The sequence below is a fragment of the Mauremys mutica genome, chromosome 4 (assembly GCF_020497125.1).
Source record: "Mauremys mutica isolate MM-2020 ecotype Southern chromosome 4, ASM2049712v1, whole genome shotgun sequence".
Classification (NCBI taxonomy): domain Eukaryota; kingdom Metazoa; phylum Chordata; order Testudines; family Geoemydidae; genus Mauremys; species Mauremys mutica.
In genome coordinates this window covers 163,811,087-163,838,927 of record NC_059075.1, presented here as the reverse complement: position 1 = coordinate 163,838,927, position 27,841 = coordinate 163,811,087, and the positions used below count along the sequence as shown (strand labels likewise).

Below are 27,841 nucleotides of genomic sequence, written 5' to 3'. Positions count from 1 at the left end.
TAGGGCTTCCCGCCCTAGGGTTAGGGTTCCTATGTGAAGGGCACTTGGAGCTAGGGTTAGGGTTCCTATGGGTAGGGCACTTGGAGCTAGGGTTAGGGTTCCTATGGGGAGGCCTCCCCGCCCTAGAGTTAGGGTTCCTATGTGTAGGGCACTTGGAGCCAGGGTTAGGGTTCCTATGGGTAGGGCTTCCCGCCCTAGGGTTAGGGTTCCTATGTGTGGGCACTTGGAGCTAGTGTTAGGGTTCCTATGGGTAGGGCTTCCCGCCCTAGGGTTAGGGTTCCTATGGGTAGGGCACTTGGAGCTAGGGTTAGGGTTCCTATGGCTAGGGCTTCCCGCCCTAGGGTTAGGGATCCTATGTGTAGGGCACTTGGAGCTAGGGTTAGGGTTCCTATGGGTAGGGCACTTGGAGCTAGAGTTAGGGTTCCTATGGGTAGGGCTTCCCGCCCTAGGGTTAGGGTTCCTATGTTTAGGGCACTTGGAGCTAGGGTTAGGGTTCCTATGGGTAGGGCCTCCCGCCCTAGGGTTACGGTTCCTATGGGTAGGGCTTCCCGCCCTAGGGTTAGGGTTCCTATGTGTAGGGCACTTGGAGCTAGGGTTAGGGTTCCTATGGGTAGGGCACTTGGAGCTAGGGTTAGGGTTCCTATGGGTAGGGCTTCCCGCCCTAGGGTTAGGGTTCCTATAGGTAGGGCTTCCCGCCCTAGGGTTAGGGTTCCTATGTGAAGGGCACTTGGAGCTAGGGTTAGGGTTCCTATGGGTAGGGCACTTGGAGCTAGGGTTAGGGTTCCTATGGGTAGGGCTCCCCGCCCTAGAGTTAGGGTTCCTATGTGTAGGGCACTTGGAGCTAGGGTTAGGGTTCCTGTGGGTAGGGCACTTGGAGCTAGGGTTAGGGTTCCTATGGGTAGGGCTTCCCGCCCTAGGGTTAGGGTTGCTATGGGTTGGGCTTCCCGCCCTAGGGTTAGGGTTCCTATGGGTAGGGCACTTCGAGCTAGGGTTAGGGTTCCTATGGGTAGGGTTTCCCGCCCTCGGGTTAGGGTTCCTATGTGTAGGGCACTTGGAGCTAGGGTTAGGGTTCCTATGCGTAGGGCTTCCCGCCCTAGGGTTAGGGTTCCTATGGGTAGGGCTTCCCGCCCTAGGGTTAGGGTTCGTATGTGTAGGGCACTTGGAGCTAGGGTAAGGGTTCCTATGGGTAGGGTTTCCCGCCCTAGGGTTAGGGTTCCTATGTGTAGGGCACTTGGAGCTAGGGTTAGGGTTCCTATGGGTAGGGCACTTGGAGCTAGGGTTAGGGTTCCTATGGGTAGGGTTTCCCGCCCTAGGGTTAGGGTTCCTATGTGTAGGGCACTTGGAGCTAGGGTTAGGGTTCCTATGGGTAGGGCTTCCCGCCCTAGGGTTAGGGTTCCTATAGGTAGGGCTTCCCGCCCTAGGGTTAGGGTTCCTATGTGAAGGGCACTTGGATCTAGGGTTAGGGTTCCTATGGGTAGGGCACTTGGAGCTAGGGTTAGGGTTCCTATGGGTAGGGCTCCCCGCCCTAGAGTTAGGGTTCCTATGTGTAGGGCACTTGGAGCTAGGGTTAGGGTTCCTGTGGGTAGGGCACTTGGAGTTAGGGTTAGGGTTCCTATGGGTAGGGCTTCCCGCCCTAGGGTTAGGGTTCCTATGGGTTGGGCTTCCCGCCCTAGGGTTAGGGTTCCTATGGGTAGGGCACTTGGAGCTAGGGTTAGGGTTCCTATGGGTAGGGCTTCCCGCCCTCGGGTTAGGGTTCCTATGTGTAGGGCACTTGGAGCTAGGGTTAGGGTTCCTATGGGTAGGGCTTCCCGCCCTAGGGTTAGGGTTCCTATGGGTAGGGCTTCCCGCCCTAGGGTTAGGGTTCGTATGTGTAGGGCACTTGGAGCTAGGGTAAGGGTTCCTATGGGTAGGGTTTCCCGCCCTAGGGTTAGGGTTCCTATGTGTAGGGCACTTGGAGCTAGGGTTAGGGTTCCTATGGGTAGGGCACTTGGAGCTAGGGTTAGAGTTCCTATGGGTAGGGTTTCCCGCCCTAGGGATAGGGTTCCTATGTGTAGGGCACTTGGACCTAAGGTTAGGGTTCGTATGGGTAGGGCTTCCCGCTCTAGGGTTAGGGTTCCTATGGGTAGGGCACTTGGAGCTAGGGTTAGGTTTCCTATGGGTAGGGTTTCCCGCCCTAGGGTTAGGGTTCCTATGTGTAGGGCACTTGGAGCTAGGGTTAGGGTTCCTATGGGTAGGACTTCCCGCTCTAGGGTTAGGGTTCCTATGGGTAGGGCTTCCCTCCCTAGGGTTAGGGTTCCTATGGGTAGGGCTTCCCTCCATAGGGCTGGGTTCCTATGTTTAGGGCACTTGGAGCTAGGGTTAGGGTTCCTATGTGTAGGGCACTTGGAGCTAGGGTTAGGGTTCCTATGGGTAGGGCACTTGGAGCAAGAGTTAGGGTTCCTATGGGTAGGGCTTCCCGCCCTAGGGTTAGGGTTCCTATGTGTAGGGCTCTTGGAGCTAGTGTTAGGGTTCCTATGGGTAGGGCACTTGGAGCTAGGGTTAGGGTTCCTATGGGTAGGGCTTCCCGCCCTAGGTTTAGGGTTCCTATAGGTAGGGCTTCCCGCCCTAGGGTTAGGGTTCCTATGTGAAGGGCACTTGGAGCTAGGGTTAGGGTTCCTATGGGTAGGGCTTCCCGCCCTAGGGTTAGGGTTCGTATGTGTAGGGCACTTGGAGCTAGGGTAAGGGTTCCTATGGGTAGGGTTTCCCGCCCTAGGGTTAGGGTTCCTATGTGTAGGGCACTTGGAGCTAGGGTTAGGGTTCCTATGGGTAGGGCACTTGGAGCTAGGGTTAGAGTTCCTATGGGTAGGGTTTCCCGCCCTAGGGATAGGGTTCCTATGTGTAGGGCACTTGGACCTAAGGTTAGGGTTCGTATGGGTAGGGCTTCCCGCTCTAGGGTTAGGGTTCCTATGGGTAGGGCACTTGGAGCTAGGGTTAGGTTTCCTATGGGTAGGGTTTCCCGCCCTAGGGTTAGGGTTCCTATGTGTAGGGCACTTGGAGCTAGGGTTAGGGTTCCTATGGGTAGGACTTCCCGCTCTAGGGTTAGGGTTCCTATGGGTAGGGCTTCCCTCCCTAGGGTTAGGGTTCCTATGGGTAGGGCTTCCCTCCATAGGGCTGGGTTCCTATGTTTAGGGCACTTGGAGCTAGGGTTAGGGTTCCTATGTGTAGGGCACTTGGAGCTAGGGTTAGGGTTCCTATGGGTAGGGCACTTGGAGCAAGAGTTAGGGTTCCTATGGGTAGGGCTTCCCGCCCTAGGGTTAGGGTTCCTATGTGTAGGGCTCTTGGAGCTAGTGTTAGGGTTCCTATGGGTAGGGCACTTGGAGCTAGGGTTAGGGTTCCTATGGGTAGGGCTTCCCGCCCTAGGTTTAGGGTTCCTATAGGTAGGGCTTCCCGCCCTAGGGTTAGGGTTCCTATGTGAAGGGCACTTGGAGCTAGGGTTAGGGTTCCTATGGGTAGGGCACTTGGAGCTAGGGTTAGGGTTCCTATGGGTAGGGCTTCCCGCCCTAGGGTTAGGGTAACTATGGGTTGGGCTTCCCGCCCTAGGGTTAGGATTCCTATGGGTAGGGCACTTGGAGCTAGGGTTAGGGTTCCTATGGGTAGGGCTTCCCGCCCTCGGGTTAGGGTTCCTATGTGTAGGGCACTTGGAGCTAGGGTTAGGGTTCCTATGGGTAGGGCTTCCCGCCCTAGGGTTAGGGTTCCTATGGGTAGGGCTTCCCGCCCTAGGGTTAGGGTTCGTATGTGTAGGGCACTTGGAGCTAGGGTAAGGGTTCCTATGGGTAGGGTTTCCCGCCCTAGGGTTAGGGTTCCTATGTGTAGGGCACTTGGAGCTAGGGTTAGGGTTCCTATGGGTAGGGCACTTGGAGCTAGGGTTAGGGTTCCTATGGGTAGGGTTTCCCACCCTAGGGTTAGGGTTCCTATGTGTAGGGCACTTGGAGCTAAGGTTAGGGTTCCTATGGGTAGGGCTTCCCGCTCTAGGGTTAGGGTTCCTATGTGTAGGGCACTTGGAGCTAGGGTTAGGGTTCCTATGGGTAGGGCTTCCCGCCCTAGGGTTAGGGTTCCTATAGGTAGGGCTTCCCGCCCTAGGGTTAGGGTTCCTATGTGAAGGGCACTTGGAGCTAGGGTTAGGGTTCCTATGGGTAGGGCACTTGGAGCTATGGTTAGGGTTCCTATGGGGAGGCCTCCCCGCCCTAGAGTTAGGGTTCCTATGTGTAGGGCACTTGGAGCTAGGGTTAGGGTTCCTATGGGTAGGGCTTCCCGCCCTAGGGTTAGGGTTCCGATGTGTAGGGCACTTGGAGCTAGTGTTAGGGTTCCTATGGGTAGGGCTTCCCGCCCTAGGGTTAGGGTTCCTATGGGTAGGGCACTTGGAGCTAGGGTTAGGGTTCCTATGGGTAGGGCTTCCCGCCCTAGGGTTAGGGTTCCTATGTGTAGGGCACTTGGAGCTAGGGTTAGGGTTCCTATGGGTAGGGCACTTGGAGCTAGAGTTAGGGTTCCTATGGGTAGGGCTTCCCGCCCTAGGGTTAGGGTTCCTATGTTTAGGGCACTTGGAGCTAGGGTTAGGATTCCTATGGGTAGGGCCTCCCGCCCTAGGGTTACGGTTCCTATGGGTAGGGCTTCCCGCCCTAGGGTTAGGGTTCCTATGTGTAGGGCACTTGGAGCTAGGGTTAGGGTTCCTATGGGTAGGGCACTTGGAGCTAGGGTTAGGGTTCCTATGGGTAGGGCTTCCCGCCCTAGGGTTAGGGTTCCTATAGGTAGGGCTTCCCGCCCTAGGGTTAGGGTTCCTATGTGAAGGGCACTTGGAGCTAGGGTTAGGGTTCCTATGGTTAGGTTTCCCGCCCTAGGTTTAGGGTTCCTATGGGTAGGGCTTCCCGCCCTCGGGTTAGGTTTCCTATGGGTAGGGCACTTGGAGCTAGGGTTAGGGTTCCTATGGGTAGGGTTTCCCGCCCTAGGGTTAGGGTTCCTATGTGTAGGGCACTTGGAGCTAGGGTTAGGATTCCTATGGGTAGGGCTTCCCGACCTAGGGTTAGGGTTACTATGTGTAGGGCACTTGGAGCTAGGGTTAGGATTCCTATGGGTAGGGCTTCCCGACCTAGGGTTAGGGTTACTATGTGTAGGGCACTTGGAGCTAGGGTTAGGATTCCTATGGGTAGGGCTTCCCGACCTAGGGTTAGGGTTCCTATGGGTAGGGCACTTGGAGCTAGGGATAGGGTTCCTATGGGTAGGGTTTCCCGCCCTAGGGTTAGGGTTCCTATGTGTAGGGCACTTGGAGCTAGGGTTAGGGTTGATATGGGTAGGACTTCCCGCTCTAGGGTTAGGGTTCCTATGGGTAGGGCACTTGGAGCTAGGGTTAGGGTTCCTATGGGTAGGGTTTCCCGCCCTAGGGTTAGGGTTCCTATGTGTAGGGCACTTGGAGCTAGGGTTAGGGTTCCTATGTGTAGGGCTTCCCGACCTAGGGTTAGGGTTCCTATGGGTAGGGCTTCCCGCCCTCGGGTTAGGGTTCCTATGGGTAGGGCACTTGGAGCTAGGGTTAGGGTTGCTATGGGTAGGGTTTCCCGCCCTAGGGTTAGGGTTCCTATGTGTAGGGCACTTGGAGCTAGGGTTAGGGTTCCAATGGGTAGGACTTCCCGCTCTAGGGTTAGGGTTCCTATGGGTAGGGCTTCCCTCCCTAGGGTTAGGGTTCCTATGGGTAGGGCTTCCCGCCCTAGGGTTAGGGTTCCTATGTGTAGGGCACTTGGAGCTAGGGTTAGGGTTCCTATGGGTAGGGCACTTGGAGCTAGGGTTAGGGTTCCTATGGGTAGGGCTTCCCGCCCTAGGGTTAGGGTTCCTATGGGTAGGGCTTCCTGCCCTAGGATTAGGGTTCCTATGGGTAGGGCTTCCCGCCCTAGGGTTAGGGTTCCTATTTGTAGGGCACTTGGAGCTAGGGTTAGGGTTCCTATGGGTAGGGCTTCCCGCCCTAGGGTTAGGGTTCCTATGGGCAGGGCACTTGGAGCTAGGGTTAGGGTTCCTATGTGTAGGGCACTTGGAGCTAGGGTTAGGGTTCCTATGGGTAGGGCTTCCCGCCCTTGGGGTAGGGTTCCTATGGGTAGGGCTTCCCGCCTAGGGTTAGGGTTCCTATGTGTAGGGCACTTGGAGCTAGGGTTAGGGTTCCTATGGGTAGGGCACTTGGAGCTAGGGTTAGGGTTCCTATGGGTAGGGCTTCCCGCCCTAGGGTTAGGGTTCCTATGGGTGTTACTTGGCCAGTCCTCGTGGTTCCCCCCCCCATTAACACCTCTGTGGGCACATGTGGGTGTACCCCCACGTCCTTGGGGCCCTCCTTGGCCCCCCACTTCAGGTGTACCCTCACCACGGGCACCTTGAATGGGGTCCCACTCACACCCCTCAGGGGCAGGTAGGTGTTGGGCACCATCCAATCTGGGGCCACCACCCCGGGCCGGGCCACCGTCACCTCTGCGCCCGTTTCCCAGTACCCAGTGACCTTCATCCCATCTACCTCCAGGGGAACAAGGCACTCTCTCCGGAGGGGCAGCCCCGTGCCCACCCTGTAAACCCAAAGCTCGGAGCCTGGAGCATCCAGCCCCCCAGAGGAGCTGACCTGGGGCCCTCCTCCCTCCTTCCCAGGTGGAACGCTGCCAGCCCCCCTTTCCTGGGTATGTTGCCTCTCATCCGACTGGGTCTTTACCCAGTGAACCCTCTGTGGGTTGAGTCTGCTCGGTCTGTCCCTGAGCTTGGGGCATTGGGCCCATATGTGGCCTCGTTGGCCACATTGATAGCAGCCCATGTCTCGTGGGTCCCCTCGAGTGGGTCGGATGGACCTGTCGCTGGATGTTCCCCTTTGGTGGGGGTTCTCCATAGGCCCCTGCTGGGAGGTCCCATGGTGACTTTCTCGCTGCGTTGAGGCAGGCCTGCTCCTTCGAGACTTCTCCCTGCTATTCCCTGCCCGACTGTCCACAAATTGGTCGACCAGCTGGCCTGCGTGCTGCGGGTTCTCAGGCTCCTGGTCCATCAACCACAGCCTCAGGTCAGACGGGCACTGCTCATACAGGTGCTCCAGTATGTATAGGTCAAGCATGTCCTCTTTAGTTTGGGCCCCAGCTGTTCACTTGTGGGCATACCCCTTCGCCCGGTTGACCAGTTGTAGGAATGGGACCTCACGGGTTTTATGTTGTTCCGGAACCTCTTCCTGTACATCGCAGGAGTCAGCCCAAACTCATGGAGCAGGGCCTGTTTGAACAGTTCATAGTCCCCTGACTCCGCCCCTTTCATTCGGCTGTACACCTCCACGGCTGTGGAGTCCAATAAGGGGGTTAGAAACGGGATCCTGTCTGCAGGGTCAACCCTGTGCAGCTCGCAGGTATTCTCAAAGGCCGTCAGGAAGGTATCTATGTCCTCCCGCTCCTTACGCCGGGCCAGGAAGCCTTTAGCAAAGATTTTTGTAGGCTTGGGTCCCACCTCGCTCACCGTAGCCGGGGCCCCGCTGCTCCTCAGCCGGGCCAGTTCCAGCTCATGCTGGCGCTGGTTCTCCTCGTGTTTATGCTCCTTCAGTTCTTGCCTCCTCAACTCCTCTGTCATATTCCAACCGCATCTGTTCCAGGGACGGGGAGCTCTGCCGGGACGATCCCCTGCTGGCCGCCGGGCTCAGGGTGCCCTCAGTATTCACTGGGCTTCCCCCAACCCCTCCCGTAGGTATAGGTGGGCAGGGTCTCGGGGTGTCCTCGGCAGCAGTCTGGCCCCTCCCAGCCATGTCAGGCCCCGCGGCCCACACTGTATCTGTTGGGCGGCTTCCCTCTGGGACAGGGCTCGGTTCACCCAAGCGATCCTTCTCCTCCAGCTGGGCAATTAGCTGGTCTTTGGTGGACCTCCCAATGCGCAGCCCCCTCTGCCTGCACAGCTCCACCAAGTCCTTCTTAAGGTGCTTAGCATATATCTTCCTGCTGGCCACTCGCCGGCGTGTGCTCTCAGCTTCCCACCAGTTCCAGGGAGACCCCTCGTGCACCAGCCCTTCTTCAGGTCACTCCCTCTCGGCCAGAGTCGTGCTGCAGAGTCCTCCGCCCCTGGGACTGCTCCTGCAATCCCCCCGGGGACCCTGTTACTGCAAAGTCCTTTGCGCTGGTCACACGCTCCCGGGGTTAATTGCCTCCTGAAATTGCCCCTTCGTTTTACTGCTCCCTAGTCACTTACTTCAGGAAGCGCCGTCCACGAGGTGCAGTACATTCCGCCCCAGCCACCAGCTGTCACGGAGTGTGGGGGAGTCAGCGTCCTGCACCCCCAGCTTCTTGCGATTCACTAGGACTCTCAGGGACAGACCGAGCAGACCCAACCCGCAAAGGTTTGACTGGGTAAAGACCCAGTCGGATGAGGGGCAACATTCCCAGGAAAGGGGGGCTGGCAGCGTTCCACCTGGGAAGGAGGGAGGAGGGCCCCAGGTCAGTTCCTCTTGGGGGGCTGGATGCTCCAGGCTCCGAAGTTTGGGTTTACAGGATGGGCACGGGGCTGCCCCTCTGGATAGAGTGCCTTGTTCCCCTGGACGTAGATGTGAGGAAGGTCACTGGGTACTGGGACATGGGCACAGCCAGTAAAGCAGGTGGTTTATTCAGATGCCAGGAACACAGTGCAACACAGGTCTTGCAGGCATAGAGAACCAGATCCCCGCTGTTAGGCCCATCTTGGGGCCCCAGGAGCCCCACAGCCCCATTGCGAGATCAGAGCCCTGTCTGTCCTACCCTTCCTCCCCGAGCCAGCTCCAGTCTCCCCAACTCCCTCCAGTCCCTCCTCTCTGCTCAGCCCCTTTCCCCGGCCAGGAGGTCACCTGATCTCTTTGTCTCCAACACCTTCAGTTGGCACCTTTGCAGAGGAGGGGCCCAGGCCAGCAGTTGCTAGGAGACAGAGTGTCGGGCATTTAGGTGCACTGGCCTCTTGCTTTGCTAGATACTTAAGAACTGCATAGGGGACACTGAGGCACCAACACAGCATTCACAAACCCCAGTAGGAACAGTCCACCTTTGTCACAAGGGTTGCGGAGCCCTAGCAGGGGTGATGCCGGGAGAGCAGGACCGCGGGGTTGGGGGGGACTCTGTCCGTGGTAGCGGGGCTCTCTCCGGGGTGTCCGGGCACCGGGGCGCCGGAGTTGTGGGGCACCTGCCGGGAGAGCAGGACCACAGGGTGACGGGATCTGGCTGGGGTGTCGGGGCCCTGGGGCTCCAGCGAGGAGAGTGGGCCTGCGGAGTTGCGTGGTTCTGGCCGTGGGAGCGGATCCGCGGGACTTGCTGCGCTCAGCTGGGACAGCCGGATCGCTGGCATGCGGAGCTCCGGCCGGGGGAGCGGGACCAAGGAGTTGCGGGGCTGCTGCCAGGAGAGCGGGGCTCCATGGTTGCGGGCTCCTGCCAGAAGAGCGGAGGTGCGGGGTTGCCGGGGATCGCGGTTTTGCGGGGCTCCGGTCCGGCGAGTGGGGCTGCAGGGTTGTGGGGCTCTGAGTGGAGAGAGTGGTTGCTGCACTTGGTCTGGGGAGTGGGACCGCGGGCTTGCAGGGCTCCTGCCGGGAGAGCAGGACCCAGTGTTGCGGGGCTCGGTCTGCGTTAGCCGGGCTCTGTCCGGGCTGGCGGGGCTCTGTCCAGCGTGTCGGTGCCCCGGGGCTCCGGCGGCGAGAGTAGGTCTGGGGAGTTGCGGACTCCAGCCGGGTGAGCGGGACTACGGGGTGGCAGGGCTCTGGCCGGGAGAGTGGGGCTGCGGGGTTGCCGTGCTCAGGTCGGGGAAATGGAGCCGCGGGACTTGCCGCGCTCGGCCGGGACAGCGGGATCGCGGGGATGCGGGGGTCCGGCCGGAGATGCGGGACCAAGGGGTTGTGGAGATCCGGCCGGGAGAACGGGTCTGCTGGGTTGCGGGGCTCCAGCCTGGGTAGCGGGACGCGGTGTTGCGGGGCTCTGGTCGGGAGAGCGGGGCTGCGGACTTACGGGGCTCCTGCCGGGAGAGCGGGGCTGCGGGGTTCCGGGGTTCCGGCCAGAGAGGGGGGCTGCGGGGTTGTGAGCCTCTGACCGGGAGCTCTGGGGTTGCGAGGTTCTGGCGGGGACGCGGAGCTCCGGCCGGTGGGAGCGGGACGAAGGGGTGGCCGTGCTCCGGTCGGGGAAACGGAGCCGCAGGACTTGCCGCGCTTGGCCGGGACAACGGGATCGCGGGGATGCGGAGGTCCGGCCGGGGATGCGGAACCAAGGGGTTGGGGGCTCCGGCCGGGAGCACGGGTCTGCTAGGTTGCGGGGCTCCTGCCGGGAGAGCGGGGCTGCCGGGTTACGGGGTTCCGGCCAGAGTGAGGAGTTGCGAGCCTCTGACCGAGAGAACGGGGCTGCAGGGTTGCCGGCTCCGGTCCGGCGACTGGGGGTGGAGGGTTGCGGGGCTCCGGGACAAGAGATTGGGGCTGCGGGGTTTCTGTACTTGGGCGGGGGAGCGGGACCGCGGGGTTGTGGGGCTCCGGCTGGGAGCTCTGAAGTTGCGAGGTTCTGGCCGGGGGAGAGGGCCGCGGGGATGTGGAGCTACAGCCGGAGGAGAGGGAGAAAGTGGTTGCGGAGCTTGGTCCCGGAGAGCGAGACAATACTGTACCTGTCGCCTATGGTGAAGTCTTACTAATGTGGGACAGCCCGAGAAGAGGGTCTCTGCGACATTTATTGTGGAGATGCACGAAATAGATGTGGTTCTGAAGAGAGACAACTAAGAGGGTTTTGTCACCAAAATAGAGTATGGCTGAGAACGTAGCCGGGAAGAGTTCAGAGAGCGCCTGAGGACAAGAAGTCCATGTGTGGCAGTGACTATTTCAATGAGTCGCTATAGTAGTGTTTATAGCCTGCTCTGTTACTTCGGAGAGAATTAGAATGGATCACCTCTTTTGTAAAGTCTTTTCTATGTTCTGGACCCCGCGGACCCACCGAGGGAGCGGGATCCACGCTCCTCCGGCCGGCGCGCGACCCTCCGTACGCGCCCGCTCCCCGGGCAGCTCATTTCGTGGCATTTTTCTAGTCCATTTAGCATAGCGCTCTTGAAAAATAAACTACTTCACCGGAGCTTTTTTAAAAGCCTCAAGGAAAGAGCCTTGACAAGGCAACAGCACCCTCTGCTGGTTTCTAGGAAAAACTCTCTCTGTCGTGCAATAAGACTGGCTACAGCAGGGCTCGGCACCGTTTCAGAAGAGCTGTGCCCAGTCTTCATTTAGTCACTCATTTTTGAGGTTTCGCGTGACCGAAATACATATCAAGGTTTTCAGAAGGTCTCTTTCTTTAGGTCTAAAATGTAGAACTAAACTAATTGCATCCGAAGAAGTGAGTGTTCACCCACGAAAGCTCATGCTGCAAAACGTCTGTTAGTCTATACGGTGCCACAGGATTCTTTGCTGCTTTTACAGAACCAGACTAACACGGCTACCCCTCTGACACTAAACTTTGTTTGTATGTATAGTAAATAAGGTTTCTTAAATGATGAAGACGTTTCATCTATATTGAAATTAAAATGGAGCGCGCCCCCCCCTCCCCATAATCCTCTTCCTCGAATTGGTGGCGAGGACCGGGCAGTGTGAGTGCCACTGAAAATCAGCTTCTGTGCAGCCTTCGGCACACGTGCCATAGGTTGTCTAGCCCAGGTTAAGAGAAACATGCATTCCAATTTTACTTCATACAGTTCCAAATTGTATAGTTTACTGGGTTTACAGTCAGGATTTCACTTAGTCTCCACTACCTAGGTGTCTGAGTTTGAGCTGTAACAGCAATCTATGTGTATGCCTACACAGCTATAGACCCATTTTAATCTAGCTATGGCTAAGCTGCTGCTTGTTATATTAGCCTCTCTATCCAGGCCCTTGGAGCTTTGGAAAGAATTAGTCTCTGGAATGAAGTTTCCTAGGCTCATTCTCGTGCCTGACTTTTTAATGCCTTTATTGGAAAAGTCGTCTGTCTTTTTGAGTTCCCCCTTCCTAGTTTCAAAATACGGCTTATTACATTCTTTCTGTTTCTCGAATTCTTTAAAAACAACTTGAGGTATGGAATCTCAGTCGGGACAGGAGTCTTTGAGCAAATCTGCTGTAGAAATGAAGAGTTAGTGGGCCAGTGATTTGAAAGACACCCACGCTCGAATCATAGGGCAGCTGCAGACTAGAGCAATGTCCAGGTACGCGGGGGACCATTTGAAATGTACGCTCTTTCAGAAAAGGACCTAGAAATGGTTTCAAAGCCTGCAGATACCATCAGCCACAGGTATTGGCGCAGGGTTTTGGTTTTTGCCGTTCTGGAGACAGAGCGCCTCTGCAACTACCTAAAGTTTAGTTTGTGCAGATGCAATAGCTATCTATCTAATCACGAACACTAATAAGCATCTTTAATTTTTCTTGTTTAAGCGTTTCCATTTGAGCTCCCTCTGTTCTACTTACAACTTTATTCACTTTTAACAACGTAGCGATCTAGCTAGCTGTCTAGCGATCTAATTATCTAGCTAATCACAAACACTAATGAGCACCTTTTATTTTTCTTGTGTACGGTTTACAGTTACAAATGGAACTTGCCCTTTTTCACAGACAGCATTTCTCAAGATTTATACAGTTACACTGTCTGTCTCTCGCTCTAGCTCGATCGATGGAGCTAACTAATCACGAACAGTGATAAGAAGCTTTACTTTTTCTCTCTGTAAGAGTCCCTGTTTTCCTGACAGCTTTACTCAAGCGTTATTCAGTTACTCGATCTAGCAATCTAGCTAGCTAGCTATCGGATCAGACAGGCACCTGAATACATAAGACATTATTAAATATAAAAAAGGCTCATTAACCTAAGACTTACACGGCTACCCCTCTGCTAATTGTCAGTGAAACAGGGGAAGTTCCGCTGGAAATGCGTAAACAAGAAAAATAAATGCTCATTAGTTTTAGTGATTAGATAGCTGTCTAGGTCGCTAGACAGCTAGCTAGATCGCTAGATAGATCAATGTGGAGAAAAGTTGTAAGTAGACCAGGAGGAGTTCAAATGGAAATTCTTAAGCCAGAAAAATTAAATATGCTCATTAGTGTTTATGGATAGCTAGATATGTAGATAGATACGGTAACTGTAGAACTTTTCAGTAATGTTGTCAGTAAAACTGCCGCAGTTCCAATGGCATTGCTTAAACAAGAAAAATTAAAGATGCTTATTAGTGTTCGTGATAGATAGATAGATAGATAGATAGATAGATAGATAGATAGATAGATAGATAGATAGATAGATAGATAGGTAGATAGATCCGTGCATCTGAACACCCTAAACTTTAGATAGTTGGCTAATCGCTGTCTCTAGAGCGGCCCAAAACCAACCCCCTGAGCCAAATACCTGTGAGCTGTGGGTAGCTGTAGGCTTTGAACCCATTTCTAGTTCCTTTTCTGAAACAGCGTACATTTCAAATGGACTGGATCCCCTTGTAGCTAGACATTGCTCTTGTCTGTAGCTGCACTATGATTCGAGCGTCTTTAAAATCAATGGCCGACTACCAGTTTATTTCCACAGCAGATTTGCTCACCTATATCAAAGACTTCTGTCTCGACTGAGATTACGTCCCTGAAGAGTAAACATTAGCAGATTAGGTTGTTTTTAAAGAATTCAAGTATAGAGAGTACCTGAAAGCCGTAGTTTTCTGCTAGGAAGTGGGAACTCAAAAAGGCAGACGATTATTAGGAGAGAAAAATCTATTAGTTATGTAGCACTGCCAAATTCTCAGCAGTGCATCAGAATTGCAGAAGGAGGACGATTCCATTAGACTTTCCTCGCTCGCAGAGATAAGGCTCGAAAGGGTCATGTTTTGCTATTTTCACGGAAGGCGCTCTAACAAAGGGCTTAACAGTGCAACCGAATGCTATTTTGTGGATATGTCAAAGAGAAATTCGTACCTATCAGGGAGCTGCAATGACTGGCTCATGTTTAGCAATGTTCACGAAAGGAATCTCTACCAAATGTCCAGCAGGGGATGCTATGGGCTTGTGAAAGACGATTCTCAGATAAATCGGTGCCTAGCAATGATCCTGAACGAATTTCTCATATTTTCCATTTTCACACACGCAGATTAGTCTTATGGCAAGCAATGCAACCGAATAGCATTTGTAAAATGGTTCCAGGAGAAAGTGTTGCCTAGCAGTGCTTTGCACTGAACGTCTCCTTTTTAGCAATTTTCACGAAAGGAACCCTGCCAAATAGCCACCAGTGCTTTCGAATAGCAATTGGAGGTTGGTTCAAGGGGAAAGTCGTGTCTAGCACTGATGTGGGCTTAATAATTCTTCATTAGCTCTTTTCACGTGCCTAGCTTACATTTTGACTGAATTTCTGAGGTTTAGCTATTTTCACAAACGGATCTCTGCCAAATGGACAGGAGTGTAATCGAATACCATTTTTAGGGTGGTTCCAGGAGCAATTCGTGCCTACGAGTGATTTGGAATGAATTGCTCATGTGTAGCTGTTTTCACAGCGTATCTCGGTCATGTTGTTGCTGTGCATCCGAATAGCAAGTTTAGGATGGGAACAGGAGGAATTCGTGCTTACCAATGATGTGGAATCCTTTCTCATGTTTAGCTGCTTTGAAACCTTCGTTGAAATCGTACCTCTGTCAAATTGACAGCAGTGCAGTTTGATATCAATTTTAGGATGGTACCAGGAGAAATTCATGACTACTAATAATCCGCAATGAATTTCTCACATTTCGCTGTTTTCCCAAACGGATCTCTGCCAAATTGCCAGCAATGCATCGGAATAGCATTTGTAAGATGGGTCTAGGCGAAAGTGTTGCCTAGCAGTGGTTTGCACTGAACGTCTCCTTTTTAGGAATTTTCACAAACGGAGCTCTTTTCTTTGCTATTTTCACGGAAGGAGCTCTAACAAAGGGCTTAACAGTGCAACTCTGCTTTACGAAAGGGCTCTGAACCAAGAGAGCCCAAATCACAGCCCCCTCAGAGTGGAACGCGGGGAGAAGACCCCAGCCCAGCTTGAACCCCAGGGGTATTGGAGTGACGAAAAGCCCTGGGCTGCATAAGCCTTTCCACCTGCCAACTGCGAGTGCCCTTGAGTCCCCCCGACCTAAAGGGGGGCAGGAAACTGGAATGGCCTGGGGTAACTCTTCCCCCATAACTGGGGGGATCCTGGGGCATCCATGGGAATGTATGTGGGTTCGAACTTCCCCAGGTCACTGGCTGAAGTGACCCCACTCAGTTCGGTCTCGAAGGGGGGAGAGATGTGACGAAGGGGGACTGTTCTTACTGGGGGTCTGTGAATGCTGTGTTGGTGCCTCAGTGTCCCCTATGCAGTTCTTAAGTATCTAGCAAAGCAAGAGACCAGTGCACCTAAATGCCTGACACTCTGTCTCCTTGCAATTGATGGCCTGGGCCCCTCCTCTGTAAAGGTGCCAACTGAAGGTGTTGGAGACTGTGACGGAGTGTGGGGGAGTCCGGCCCTGCACCCCTCTTCCTCGGACTCACAGGGACTCTCAGCCAGCCTGTAAAACAGAAGGTTTATTGAAAAACAGGAGCACAGGCTACAGCAGAGCTAGTGTTCAGAGCCAGGACCTCTCAATCTTGCCTTTCTGGGGTTCAGGGTGCTTGGATCCCAGCCTAGGATTCCCTGAACTCCCACCATCCAGCCAGCCCCAATCCGAAACTGACTCCCCCTCTCCACTCGGCTCTTTTCTTTGTCTAGCTCCCCTGGCAAAGGTGTTGACCTCCCCTCCCCCCTGCCTAGCTCAGGTTACAGGCTGAATGCCTGTCCCTCACCTAAAGTCCTCCCCAGCTCTCCCAACCCCCACACAGACAGCCCCTACTCCATCACACAGGGTTGCGGGCTCCAGGCCAAGAGAGTGGGGCTGCGGGGCTTCTGCACTTGGGAGGGGGAGCGGGACTCCGGGTTGCTGGGCTCTTGGCTGGGTAGCAGGAGTCTCCGGGCTCCTGCCGGGGGAGCGGGGCTCCATGGTTGCGGGCTCCTGCCAGAAGAGCGGGGGTGTGGGGTTGCCGGCGGGATCGCGATTTTGCGGGGCTCCGGTCCAGCGAGTGGGGCTGCAGGGTTGCGGGGCTGTGAGTGAAGAGAGTGGGGCTGCGGGGTTGCTGCGCTTGGGCGGGAGAGTGGGACCGCGGGCTTGCAGGGCTCCTGCCGGGAGAGCAGGACCGCGGTGTTGCGGGGCTCTGTCTGGGAGCTCTGAGGTTGCGAGGTTCTGGCCGGGGGAGAGGGCTGCGGGGATGCGGCGCTCCGGCCGGGGAAGCGGGACCAAGGGGTTGCGGGGCTCTGGACGTGGTGTCTGGGCCCCGGGACTCCGGCGGAGAGATTGGGCCTGCGGGGTTGTGGGTCTCCGGCCGGTGTAGCGGTGCCGCGGGACTTGCCACGCTCGGCTGGCTGAGCGGGACCGCGTGGTTAAAGAGCTCCAGCCGGGGTAGCGGGAGGGCGGGGTTGAGGGGCTCGGCCGGAGCTCAGCGGACACACTGTCCCGGCCAGAGCCCCGCAGCCCCGGTTTCCCATGGTTGACCACGCTCTGCTTAATCAATACCCCAATTCCTTTGTGAACTGCTATGTTATACAGATTGCTATGAATAGTCATTTAATTGGCACCGGAGCATTCAGTTTGAAAGTTGACTATAACGCACAGGGAACATACAAAAAATTAGCAATGACTTTTCAGCTGAAGCCTCGTTTAAAAATGCTATTGCCAACCGTTCTGTCTGAAGTTAGCCGTCTGGCTACATTTGCAGCTCAAATGTTGATACAGCGCTGTCCCATTATTCATCCTTCTAAAACATAGGAACAAGTTAAGTTTCTGTATGAATGACCTGCATTACTTCATCGAGCTCCGATGCATTCACACAGAAAAGCTCAGCTACAAACGTCTGCTTCTGAATCACAGTGGTGGCTCTTTGGACAGGTTCATGTGGCTGCTCCGGGGCTTTGAAGACAGCAGCTCCGATTATTAAATATACAACTACCGCCAGAAAAATCCTTGAGCCCATCTTCCATTTCATAACAAGAATAGCCCAATCACATTTCTCGCACTGTGGGTTTTTCAGAAAATGATAACAGTGGTTCGGAGTTCTGAGTGGCAGATTTGGGATCCAGCAAGTCAGATGCCGCCACTAAGAAGAGAGAAACCTTTTTAACTTCCAGAGCGTTGGACAGAAGTTTATTTAGCTGTAGTTCCTCTTTGCCAGAAGGTTGCAGAGATCCTAGTAATTTAAAATAGAGGTCATAGATAGGTCTGGTGTTATAAATGCATTTCACTTGTACGCCATGTTATATTACTACATTGACTGGTTTCAGCTACTGCTAGGACTAATAACAAGCTATTTATATGTACACGCATGCATGTACACAGGAGAAAACGTCTTCACCTTAGCCTCTAATAAGGCTATATCGAGAAGCAATGGGCTTAAACTGCAGCAAGGGAGGTTTAGGTTGGACATCAGAAATACCTTCTTAACTGTCCGGGTGGTTAAACAGTAGAATAAACTGCCTAGGGAGGTTGTGGAATCTCCGCGCTGGAAATATTTAAGAGTAGTTTAAATAAATGTCTATCAGGGATGGTGAAGACAGTATTTGGGCCTGCCACGAGGGCAGGGGACTGGACTGGATGACCTATGGAAGTCCCTACCAGCCCTAGAATCTATGCAACTATGACTAAATACTCTACAAGTGTAGTTCTAACATGCAGTGTTTTCCCTAGTTTCTTGTGGTCCTTTGACATGGCACTGCTGCTCGTTCCTGTCGCCTCTCTTTCTCCTGCATCCCAATCTGCTCAGAGCTGTCCACGTTTCTGTGGTACAGCCTCTTCTTCCCAGAGGCCCAGGAGATCCACGATCTCCAGTTTACTTCAAGCTGGAGTGAATGTGGCCAGAATCTTCGGCTAGGCAGTTGCACACAGAAGTGGAGAAATGCTAGGGAGACAGTCGAGAAAAATAGTTGTGGCACTTTAACGAGGCAGGGGGCATTCTGGTCTCTATGTTCCCTGGACAATGGAGTTTGCATTTTGACTAGAGCTGTCAGTGTCAGGCACTGGGGGACAGCTGCTGGAGGATTGTTAGGGCTGACAAAGGTAATGCAGCAGCTACACTTGTGCTGCATTGACCTGGGTACATTGACCATGGGTCAACGCCGCTTGGGGCGGTGGTGTTACTGTGCTGCTGTAATGACGTGCTTCCATCAGTGAGAGAGACACTTATGTGTCATCTAGGTCAACAGAAAACAGCTTCCACAGCCTAACTTTTTAGTGTACACCAGACCTAAGTGTAGGGCACATGGAGCTAGGGATAGGGTTCCTATGGGTAGGGCTTCCCGCCCTAGGGTTACGGTTCCGATGTGTAGGGCACTTGGAGCTAAGGTTAGGGTTCCTATGGGTAGGGCTTCCCGCCCTAGGGTTAGGGATCCTATGTGTAGGGCACTTGGAGCTAGGGTTAGGGTTCCTATGGGTAGGGCACTTGGAGCTAGGGTTAGGGTTCCTATGGGTAGGGCTACCCGCCCTATGGTTAGGGTTCCTATGGGTAAGGCTTCCCGCCCTAGGGTTAGGGTTCCTATGTGTAGGGCACTTGGAGCTAGCGTTAGGGTTCCTATGGGTAGGGCTTCCCGCCCTAGGGTTAGGGTTCCTATGTGTAGGGCACTTGGAGCTAGGGTTAGGGTTCCTATGGGTAGGGCTTCCCGCCCCAGGGTTAGGGTTCCTATGGGTAGGGCACTTGGAGCTAGGGTTAGGGTTCCTATCTGTAGGGCACTTGGAGCTAGGGTTAGGGTTCCTATGGGTAGGGTTTCCCGCCCTAGGGTTAGGGTTCCTATGGGTAGGGCTTCCAGCCCTAGGGTTAGGATTCCTATGTGTAGGGCACTTGGAGCTAGGGTTAGGGTTCCTATGGGTAGGGCACTTAGAGCTAGGATTAGGGTTCCTATGGGTAGGGCTTCCCGCCCTAGCGTTAGGGTTCCTATGTGTAGGGCACTTGGAGCTAGGGTTAGGGTTCCTATGGGTAGGGGTTCCCGCCCTAGGGTTAGGGTTCCTATGTGTAGGGCACTTGGAGCTAGGGATAGGGTTCCTATGGGTAGGGCTTCCCGGCCTAGGGTTAGGGTTCCTATGTGTAGGGCACTTGGAGCTAGGGTTAGGGTTCCTATGTGTAGGGCACTTGGAGCTAGGGTTAGGGTTCCTATGGGTAGGGGACTTGGAGCTAGGGTTAGGGTTCCTATGGGTAGGGCACTTGGAGCTAGGGTTAGGGTTCCTATGGGTAGGGCTTCCCGCCCTAGGGTTAGGGTTCCTATGTGAAGGGCACTTGGAGCTAGGGATAGGGTTCCTATGGGTAGGGCTTCCCGGCCTAGGGTTAGGGTTCCTATGTGTAGGGCACTTGGAGCTAGGGTTAGGGTTCCTATGTGTAGGGCACTTGGAGCTAGGGTTAGGGTTCCTATGGGTAGGGGACTTGGAGCTAGGGTTAGGGTTCCTATGGGTAGGGCACTTGGAGCTAGGGTTAGGGTTCCTATGGGTAGGGCTTCCCGCCCTAGGGTTAGGGTTCCTATGTGAAGGGCACTTGGAGCTAGGGTTAGGGTTCCTATGGGTAGGGCTTCCCGCCCTAGGGTTAGGGTTACTATGGGTAGGACTTCCCGCCCTAGGATTAGGGTTCCTATGTGTAGGGCACTTGGAGCTAGGGATAGGGTTCCTATGGGTAGGGCTTCCCGCCCTAGGGTTAGGGTTCCTATGTGTAGGGCACTTGGAGCTAGGGTTAGGGTTCCTATGGGTAGGGCTTCCCGCCCTAGGGTTAGGGTTTATATGTGTAGGGCACTTGGAGCTAGGGTTAGGGTTCCTATGTGTAGGGCACTTGGAGCTAGGGTTAGGGTTCCTATGGGTAGGGCTTCCCGCCCTAGGGTTAGGGTTCCTATGGGTAGGGCACTTGGAGCTAGGGTTAGGGTTCCTATGGGTAGGGCTTCCCGACCTATGGTTAGGGTTCCTATGGGTAAGGCTTCCCGCCATAGGGTTAGGGTTCCTATGTGTAGGGCACTTGGAGCTAGCGTTAGGGTTCCTATGGGTAGGGCTTCCCGCCCTAGGGTTAGGGTTCCTATGGGTAGGGCTTCCCGCCCTAGGGTTAGGGTTCCTATGGGTAGGGCACTTGGAGCTAGGGTTAGGGTTCCTATGGGTAGGGTTTCCCGCCCTAGGGTTAGGGTTCCTATGTGTAGGGCACTTGGAGCTAGGGTTAGGGTTCCTATGGGTAGGACTTCCCGCTCTAGGGTTAGGGTTCCTATGGGTAGGGCTTCCCTCCCTAGGGTTAGGGTTCCTATGGGTAGGGCTTCCCTCCCTAGGGCTGGGTTCCTATGTTTAGGGCACTTGGAGCTAGGGTTAGGGTTCCTATGTGTAGGGCACTTGGAGCTAGGGTTAGGGTTCCTATGGGTAGGGCACTTGGAGCTAGAGTTAGGGTTCCTATGGGTAGGGCTTCCCGCCCTAGGGTTAGGGTTCCTATGGGTAGGGCTTCCCGCCCTAGGGTTAGGGTTCCTATGGGTAGGGCACTTGGAGCTAGGGTTAGGGTTCCTATGGGTAGGGCTTCCCGCCCTAGGGTTAGGGTTCCTATGGGTAGGGCTTCCCGCCCTAGGGTTAGGGTTCCTATGGGTAGGGCTTCCCGCCCTAGGGTTAGGGTTCCTATGTGTAGGGCACTTGGAGCTAAGGTTAGGGTTCCTATGGGTAGGGCACTTGGAGCTAGGGTTAGGGTTCCTATGGGTAGGGCTTCCTGCCCTAGGGTTAGGGTTCCTATGTGTAGGGCACTTGGAGCTAGTGTTAGGGTTCCTATGGGTAGGGCTTCCCGCCCTAGGGTTAGGGTTCCTATGGGTAGGGCACTTGGAGCTAGGGTTAGGGTTCCTATGGGTAGGGCTTCCCGCCCTAGGGTTAGGGTTCCTATGTGTAGGGCACTTGGAGCTAGGGTTAGGGTTCCTATGGGTAGGGCACTTGGAGCTAGAGTTAGGGTTCCTATGGGTAGGCCTTCCCGCCCTAGGGTTAGGGTTCCTATGGGTAGGGCTTCCCGCCCTAGGGTTAGGGTTCCTATGGGTAGGGCACTTGGAGCTAGGGTTAGGGTTCCTATGGGTAGGGCTTCCCGCCCTAGGGTTAGGTTTCCTATGGGTAGGGCTTCCCGCCCTAGGGTTAGGGTTCCTATGGGTAGGGCTTCCCGCCCTAGGGTTCGGGTTCCTATGTGTAGGGCACTTGGAGCTAGGGTTAGGGTTCCTATGGGTAGGGCACTTGGAGCTAGGGTTAGGGTTCCTATGGGTAGGGCTTCCCGCCCTAGGGTTAGGGTTCCTATGTGTAGGGCACTTGGAGCTAGTGTTAGGGTTCCTATGGGTACGGCTTCCCGCCCTAGGGTTAGGGTTCCTATGGGTAGGGCACTTGGAGCTAGGGTTAGGGTTCCTATGGGTAGGGCTTCCCGCCCTAGGGTTAGGGTTCCTATGTGTAGGGCACTTGGAGCTAGGGTTAGGGTTCCTATGGGTAGGGCACTTGGAGCTAGAGTTAAGGTTCCTATGGGTAGGGCTTCCCGCCCTAGGGTTAGGGTTCCTATGGGTAGGGCTTCCCGCCCTAGGGTTAGGGTTCCTATGGGTAGGGCTTCCCGCCCTAGGGTTAGGGTTCCTATGGGTAGGGCACTTGGAGCTAGGGTTAGGGTTCCTATCGGTAGGGCTTCCCGCCCTACGGTTAGGGTTCCTATGTGTAGGGCACTTGGAGCTAGGGTTAGGGTTCCTATGGGTAGGGCTTCCCGCCCTAGCTTTAGGGTTCCTATGTGTAGGGAACTTGGAGCTAGGGTTAGGGTTCCTATGTGTAGGGCACTTGGAGCTAGGGTTAGGGTTCCTATGGGTAGGGGACTTGGAGCTAGGGTTAGGGTTCCTATGGGTAGGGCACTTGGAGCTAGGGTTAGGGTTCCTATGGGTAGGGCTTCCCGCCCTAGGGTTAGGGTTCCTATGTGTAGGACACTTGGAGCTAGGGTTAGGGTTCCTATGGGTAGGGCACTTAGAGCTAGGGTTAGGCTTCCTATGGGTAGGGCTTCCCGCCCTAGCGTTAGGGTTCCTATGTGTAGGGCACTTGGAGCTAGGGTTAGGGTTCCTATGGGTAGGGCTTCCCGACCTAGGGTTAGGGTTCCTATGGATAGGGCACTTGGAGCCAGGGTTAGGGTTCCTATGTGTAGGGCACTTGGAGCTAGGGTTAGGGTTCCTATGGGTAGGGCTTCCCGCCCTAGGGTTAGGGTTCCAATGGGTAGGGCTTCCCGCCCTAGGGTTAGGGTTCCTATGTGTAGGGCACTTGGAGCTCGGGTTAGGGTTCCTATGGGTAGGGCACTTGGAGCAAGTGTTAGGGTTCCTATGGGTAGGGCTTCCTGCTCTAGGGTTAGGGTTCCTATGTGTAGGGCACTTGGAGCTAGGGATAGGGTTCCTATGGGTAGGGCTTCCCGCCCTAGGGTTAGGGTTCCTATGTGTAGGGCACTTGGAGCTAGGGTTAGGGTTCCTATGGGTAGGGCTTCCCGCCCTAGGGTTAGGGTTTCTATGTGTAGGGCACTTGGAGCTAGGGTTAGGGTTCCTATGTGTACGGCACTTGGAGCTAGGGTTAGGGTTCCTATGGGTAGGGCTTCCCACCCTAGGGTTCGGGTTCCTATGGGTAGGGCACTTGGAGCTAGGGTTAGGGTTCCTATGGGTAGGGCTTCCCGCCCTAGGGTTAGGGTTCCTATGGGTAGGGCTTCCCGCCCTAGGATTAGGGTTCCTATGGGTAGGGCACTTGGAGCTAGCGTTAGGGTTCCTATCGGTAGGGCTTCCCGCCCTACGGTTAGGGTGCCTATGTGTAGGGCACTTGGAGCTAGGGTTAGGGTTCCTATGGGTAGGGCTTCCCGCCCTAGCTTTAGGGTTCCTATGTGTAGGGCACTTGGAGCTAGGGTTAGGGTTCCTATGTGTAGGGCACTTGGAGCTAGGGTTAGGGTTCCTATGGGTAGGGGACTTGGAGCTAGGGTTAGGGTTCCTATGGGTAGGGCACTTGGAGCGAGGGTTAGGGTTCCTATGGGTAGGGCTTCCCGCCCTAGGGTTAGGGTTCCTATGGTTAGGGCACTTGGAGCCAGGGTTAGGGTTCCTATGTGTAGGGCACTTGGAGCTAGGGTTAGGGTTCCTATGGGTAGGGCTTCCCGCCCTAGGGTTAGGGTTCCTATGGGTGGGCTTCCCGTCCTAGGGTTAGGGTTCCTATGTGTAGGGCACTTGGAGCTAGGGTTAGGGTTCCTATGGGTAGGGCACTTGGAGCTAGGGTTAGAGTTCCGATGGGTAGGGCTTCCCGCTCTAGGGTTACGGTTCCTATGTGTAGGGCACTTGGAGCTAGGGATAGGGTTCCTATGGGTAGGGCTTCCCGCCCTAGGATTATGGTTCGTATGTGTAGGGCACTTGGAGCTAGGGTTAGGGTTCCTATGGCTAGAGCTTCCCGCCCTAGGGTTAGGGTTTCTATGTGTAGGGCACTTGGAGCTAGGGTTAGGGTTCCTATGTGAAGGGCACTTGGAGCTAGGGTTAGGGTTCCTATGGGTAGGGCTTCCCGCCCTAGGGTTCGGGTTCCTATGGGTAGGGCACTTGGAGCTAGGGTTAGGGTTCCTATGGGTAGGGCTTCCCGCCCTAGGGTAAGGGTTCCTATGGGTAGGGCTTCCCTCCCTAGGGTTAGGGTTCCTATGGGTAGGGCTTCCCGCCCTAGGGTTAGGGTTCCTATGCGTAGGGCACTTGGAGCTAGGGTTAGGGTTCCTATGGGTAGGACTTCCCGCTCTAGGGTTAGGGTTCCTATGGGTAGGGCACTTGGAGCTAGGGTTAGGGTTCCTATGGGTATGGTTTCCCGCCCTATGGTTAGGGTTCCTATGTGTAGGGCACTTGGAGCTAGGGTTAGGGTTCCTATGGGTAGGGCTTCCCGCCTTAGGGTTAGGGTTCCTATGGGTAGGGCTTCCCGCCCTAGGGTTAGGTTCCTATGGGTAAGGCTTCCCGCCCTAGGGTTAGGGTTCCTATGTGTAGGGCACTTGGAGCTAGCGTTAGGGTTCCTATGGGTAGGGCTTCCCGCCCTAGGGTTAGGGTTCCTATGGGTAGGGCACTTGGAGCTAGGGTTAGGGTTCCTATCTGTAGGGAACTTGGAGCTAGGGCTATGGTTCCTATGGGTAGGGTTTCCCGCCCTAGGGTTAGGGTTCCTATGGGTAGGGCTTCCAGCCCTAGGGTTAGGGTTCCTATGTGTAGGGCACTTGGAGCTAGGGTTAGGGTTCCTATGGGTAGGGCACTTAGAGCTAGGGTTAGGGTTCCTATGGGTAGGGCTTCCGGCCATAGCGTTAGGGTTCCTATGTGTAGGGCACTTGGAGCTAGGGTTAGGGTTCCTATGGGTAGGGCTTCCCGACCTAGGGTTAGGGTTCCTATGGATAGGGCACTTGGAGCCAGGGTTAGGGTTCCTATGTGTAGGGCACTTGGAGCTAGGGTTAGGGTTCCTATGGGTAGGGCTTCCCGCCCTAGGGTTAGGGTTCCTATGGGTAGGGCTTCCCGCCCTAGGGTTAGGGTTCCTATGTGTAGGGCACTTGAGCTAGGGTTAGGGTTCCTATGGGTAGGGCACTTGGAGCTAGGGTTAGGGTTCCTGTGGGTAGGGCTTCCTGCTCTAGGGTTAGGGTTCCTATGTGTAGGGCACTTGGAGCTAGGGATAGGGTTCCTATGGGTAGGGCTTCCCGCCCTAGGGTTAGGGTTCCTATGTGTAGGGCACTTGGAGCTAGGGTTAGGGTTCCTATGGCTAGGGCTTCCCGCCCTAGGGTTAGGGTTTCTATGTGTAGGGCACTTGGAGCTAGGGTTAGGGTTCCTATGTGTAGGGAACTTGGAGCTAGGGTTAGGGTTCCTATGGGTAGGGCTTCCCGCCCTAGGGTTCGGTTTCCTATGGGTAGGGCACTTGGAGCTAGGGTTAGGGTTCCTATGGGTAGGGCTTCCCACCCTAGGGTAAGGGTTCCTATGGGTAGGGCTTCCCGCCCTAGGGTTAGGGTTCCTATGGGTAGGGCTTCCCGCCCTAGGGTTAGGGTTCCTATGGGTAGGGCACTTGGAGCTAGGGTTAGGGTTCCTATCGGTAGGGCTTCCCGCCCTAGGGTTAGGGTTCCTATGTGTAGGGCACTTGGAGCTATGGTTAGGGTTCCTATGGGTAGGACTTCCCGCTCTAGGGTTAGGGTTCCTATGGGTAGGGCACTTGGAGCTAGGGTTAGGGTTCCTATGGGTAGGGTTTCCCGCCCTATGGTTAGGGTTCCTATGTGTAGGGCACTTGGAGCTAGGGTTAGGGTTCCTATGGGTAGGGCTTCCCGCCTTAGGGTTAGGGTTCCTATGGGTAGGGCTTCCCGCCCTAGGGTTAGGGTTCCTATGGGTAAGGCTTCCCGCCCTAGGGTTAGGGTTCCTATGTGTAGGGCACTTGGAGCTAGGGTTAGGGTTCCTATGGGTAGGGCTTCCCGCCTTAGGGTTAGGGTTCCTATGGGTAGGGCTTCCCGCCCTAGGGTTAGGTTCCTATGCGTAAGGCTTCCCGCCCTAGGGTTAGGGTTCCTATGTGTAGGGCACTTGGAGCTAGCGTTAGGGTTCCTATGGGTAGGGCTTCCCGCCCTAGGGTTAGGGTTCCTATGGGTAGGGCACTTGGAGCTAGGGTTAGGGTTCCTATCTGTAGGGAACTTGGAGCTAGGGCTATGGTTCCTATGGGTAGGGTTTCCCGCCCTAGGGTTAGGGTTCCTATGGGTAGGGCTTCCAGCCCTAGGGTTAGGGTTCCTATGTGTAGGGCACTTGGAGCTAGGGTTAGGGTTCCTATGGGTAGGGCACTTAGAGCTAGGGTTAGGGTTCCTATGGGTAGGGCTTCCCGCCATAGCGTTAGGGTTCCTATGTGTAGGGCACTTGGAGCTAGGGTTAGGGTTCCTATGGGTAGGGCTTCCCGACCTAGGGTTAGGGTTCCTATGGATAGGGCACTTGGAGCCAGGGTTAGGGTTCCTATGTGTAGGGCACTTGGAGCTAGCGTTAGGGTTCCTATGGGTAGGGCTTCCCGCCCTAGGGTTAGGGTTCCTATGGGTAGGGCACTTGGAGCTAGGGTTAGGGTTCCTATCTGTAGGGAACTTGGAGCTAGGGCTATGGTTCCTATGGGTAGGGTTTCCCGCCCTAGGGTTAGGGTTCCTATGGGTAGGGCTTCCAGCCCTAGGGTTAGGGTTCCTATGTGTAGGGCACTTGGAGCTAGGGTTAGGGTTCCTATGGGTAGGGCACTTAGAGCTAGGGTTAGGGTTCCTATGGGTAGGGCTTCCCGCCATAGCGTTAGGGTTCCTATGTGTAGGGCACTTGGAGCTAGGGTTAGGGTTCCTATGGGTAGGGCTTCCCGACCTAGGGTTAGGGTTCCTATGGATAGGGCACTTGGAGCCAGGGTTAGGGTTCCTATGTGTAGGGCACTTGGAGCTAGGGTTAGGGTTCCTATGGGTAGGGCTTCCCGCCCTAGGGTTAGGGTTCCTATGGGTAGGGCTTCCCGCCCTAGGGTTAGGGTTCCTATGTGTAGGGCACTTGAGCTAGGGTTAGGGTTCCTATGGGTAGGGCACTTGGAGCTAGGGTTAGGGTTCCTGTGGGTAGGGCTTCCTGCTCTAGGGTTAGGGTTCCTATGTGTAGGGCACTTGGAGCTAGGGATAGGGTTCCTATGGGTAGGGCTTCCCGCCCTAGGGTTAGGGTTCCTATGTGTAGGGCACTTGGAGCTAGGGTTAGGGTTCCTATGGCTAGGGCTTCCCGCCCTAGGGTTAGGGTTTCTATGTGTAGGGCACTTGGAGCTAGGGTTAGGGTTCCTATGTGTAGGGCACTTGGAGCTAGGGTTAGGGTTCCTATGGGTAGGGCTTCCCGCCCTAGGGTTCGGTTTCCTATGGGTAGGGCACTTGGAGCTAGGGTTAGGGTTCCTATGGGTAGCGCTTCCCACCCTAGGGTAAGGGTTCCTATGGGTAGGGCTTCCCGCCCTAGGGTTAGGGTTCCTATGGGTAGGGCTTCCCGCCCTAGGGTTAGGGTTCCTATGGGTAGGGCACTTGGAGCTAGGGTTAGGGTTCCTATCGGTAGGGCTTCCCGCCCTAGGGTTAGGGTTCCTATGTGTAGGGCACTTGGAGCTAGGGTTAGGGTTCCTATGGGTAGGACTTCCCGCTCTAGGGTTAGGGTTCCTATGGGTAGGGTTTCCCGCCCTATGGTTAGGGTTCCTATGTGTAGGGCACTTGGAGCTAGGGTTAGGGTTCCTATGGGTAGGGCTTCCCGCCTTAGGGTTAGGGTTCCTATGGGTAGGGCTTCCCGCCCTAGGGTTAGGGTTCCTATGGGTAAGGCTTCCCGCCCTAGGGTTAGGGTTCCTATGTGTAGGGCACTTGGAGCTAGCGTTAGGGTTCCTATGGGTAGGGCTTCCCGCCCTAGGGTTAGGGTTCCTATGGGTAGGGCACTTGGATCTAGGGTTAGGGTTCCTATCTGTAGGGAACTTGGAGCTAGGGCTATGGTTCCTATGGGTAGGGTTTCCCGCCCTAGGGTTAGGGTTCCTATGGGTAGGGCTTCCAGCCCTAGGGTTAGGGTTCCTATGTGTAGGGCACTTGGAGCTAGGGTTAGGGTTCCTATGGGTAGGGCACTTAGAGCTAGGGTTAGGGTTCCTATGGGTAGGGCTTCCCGCCCTAGCGTTAGGGTTCCTATGTGTAGGGCACTTGGAGAAAGGGTTAGGGTTCCTATGGGTAGGGCTTCCCGACCTAGGGTTAGGGTTCCTATGGATAGGGCACTTGGAGCCAGGGTTAGGGTTCCTATGTGTAGGGCACTTGGAGCTAGGGTTAGGGTTCCTATGGGTAGGGCTTCCCGCCCTAGGGTTAGGGTTCCTATGG

The 27,841-nt window shown here is 55.2% G+C and overlaps 1 protein-coding gene across 1 annotated transcript in view; it reads right to left on the bottom strand.

Annotated features, from left to right (window-relative positions):
• Positions 1 to 27,841, bottom strand: part of LOC123369244 (maestro heat-like repeat-containing protein family member 7) — a 710,553-nt gene that overhangs the window by 433,626 nt on the left and 249,086 nt on the right. The window lies entirely within an intron of this gene.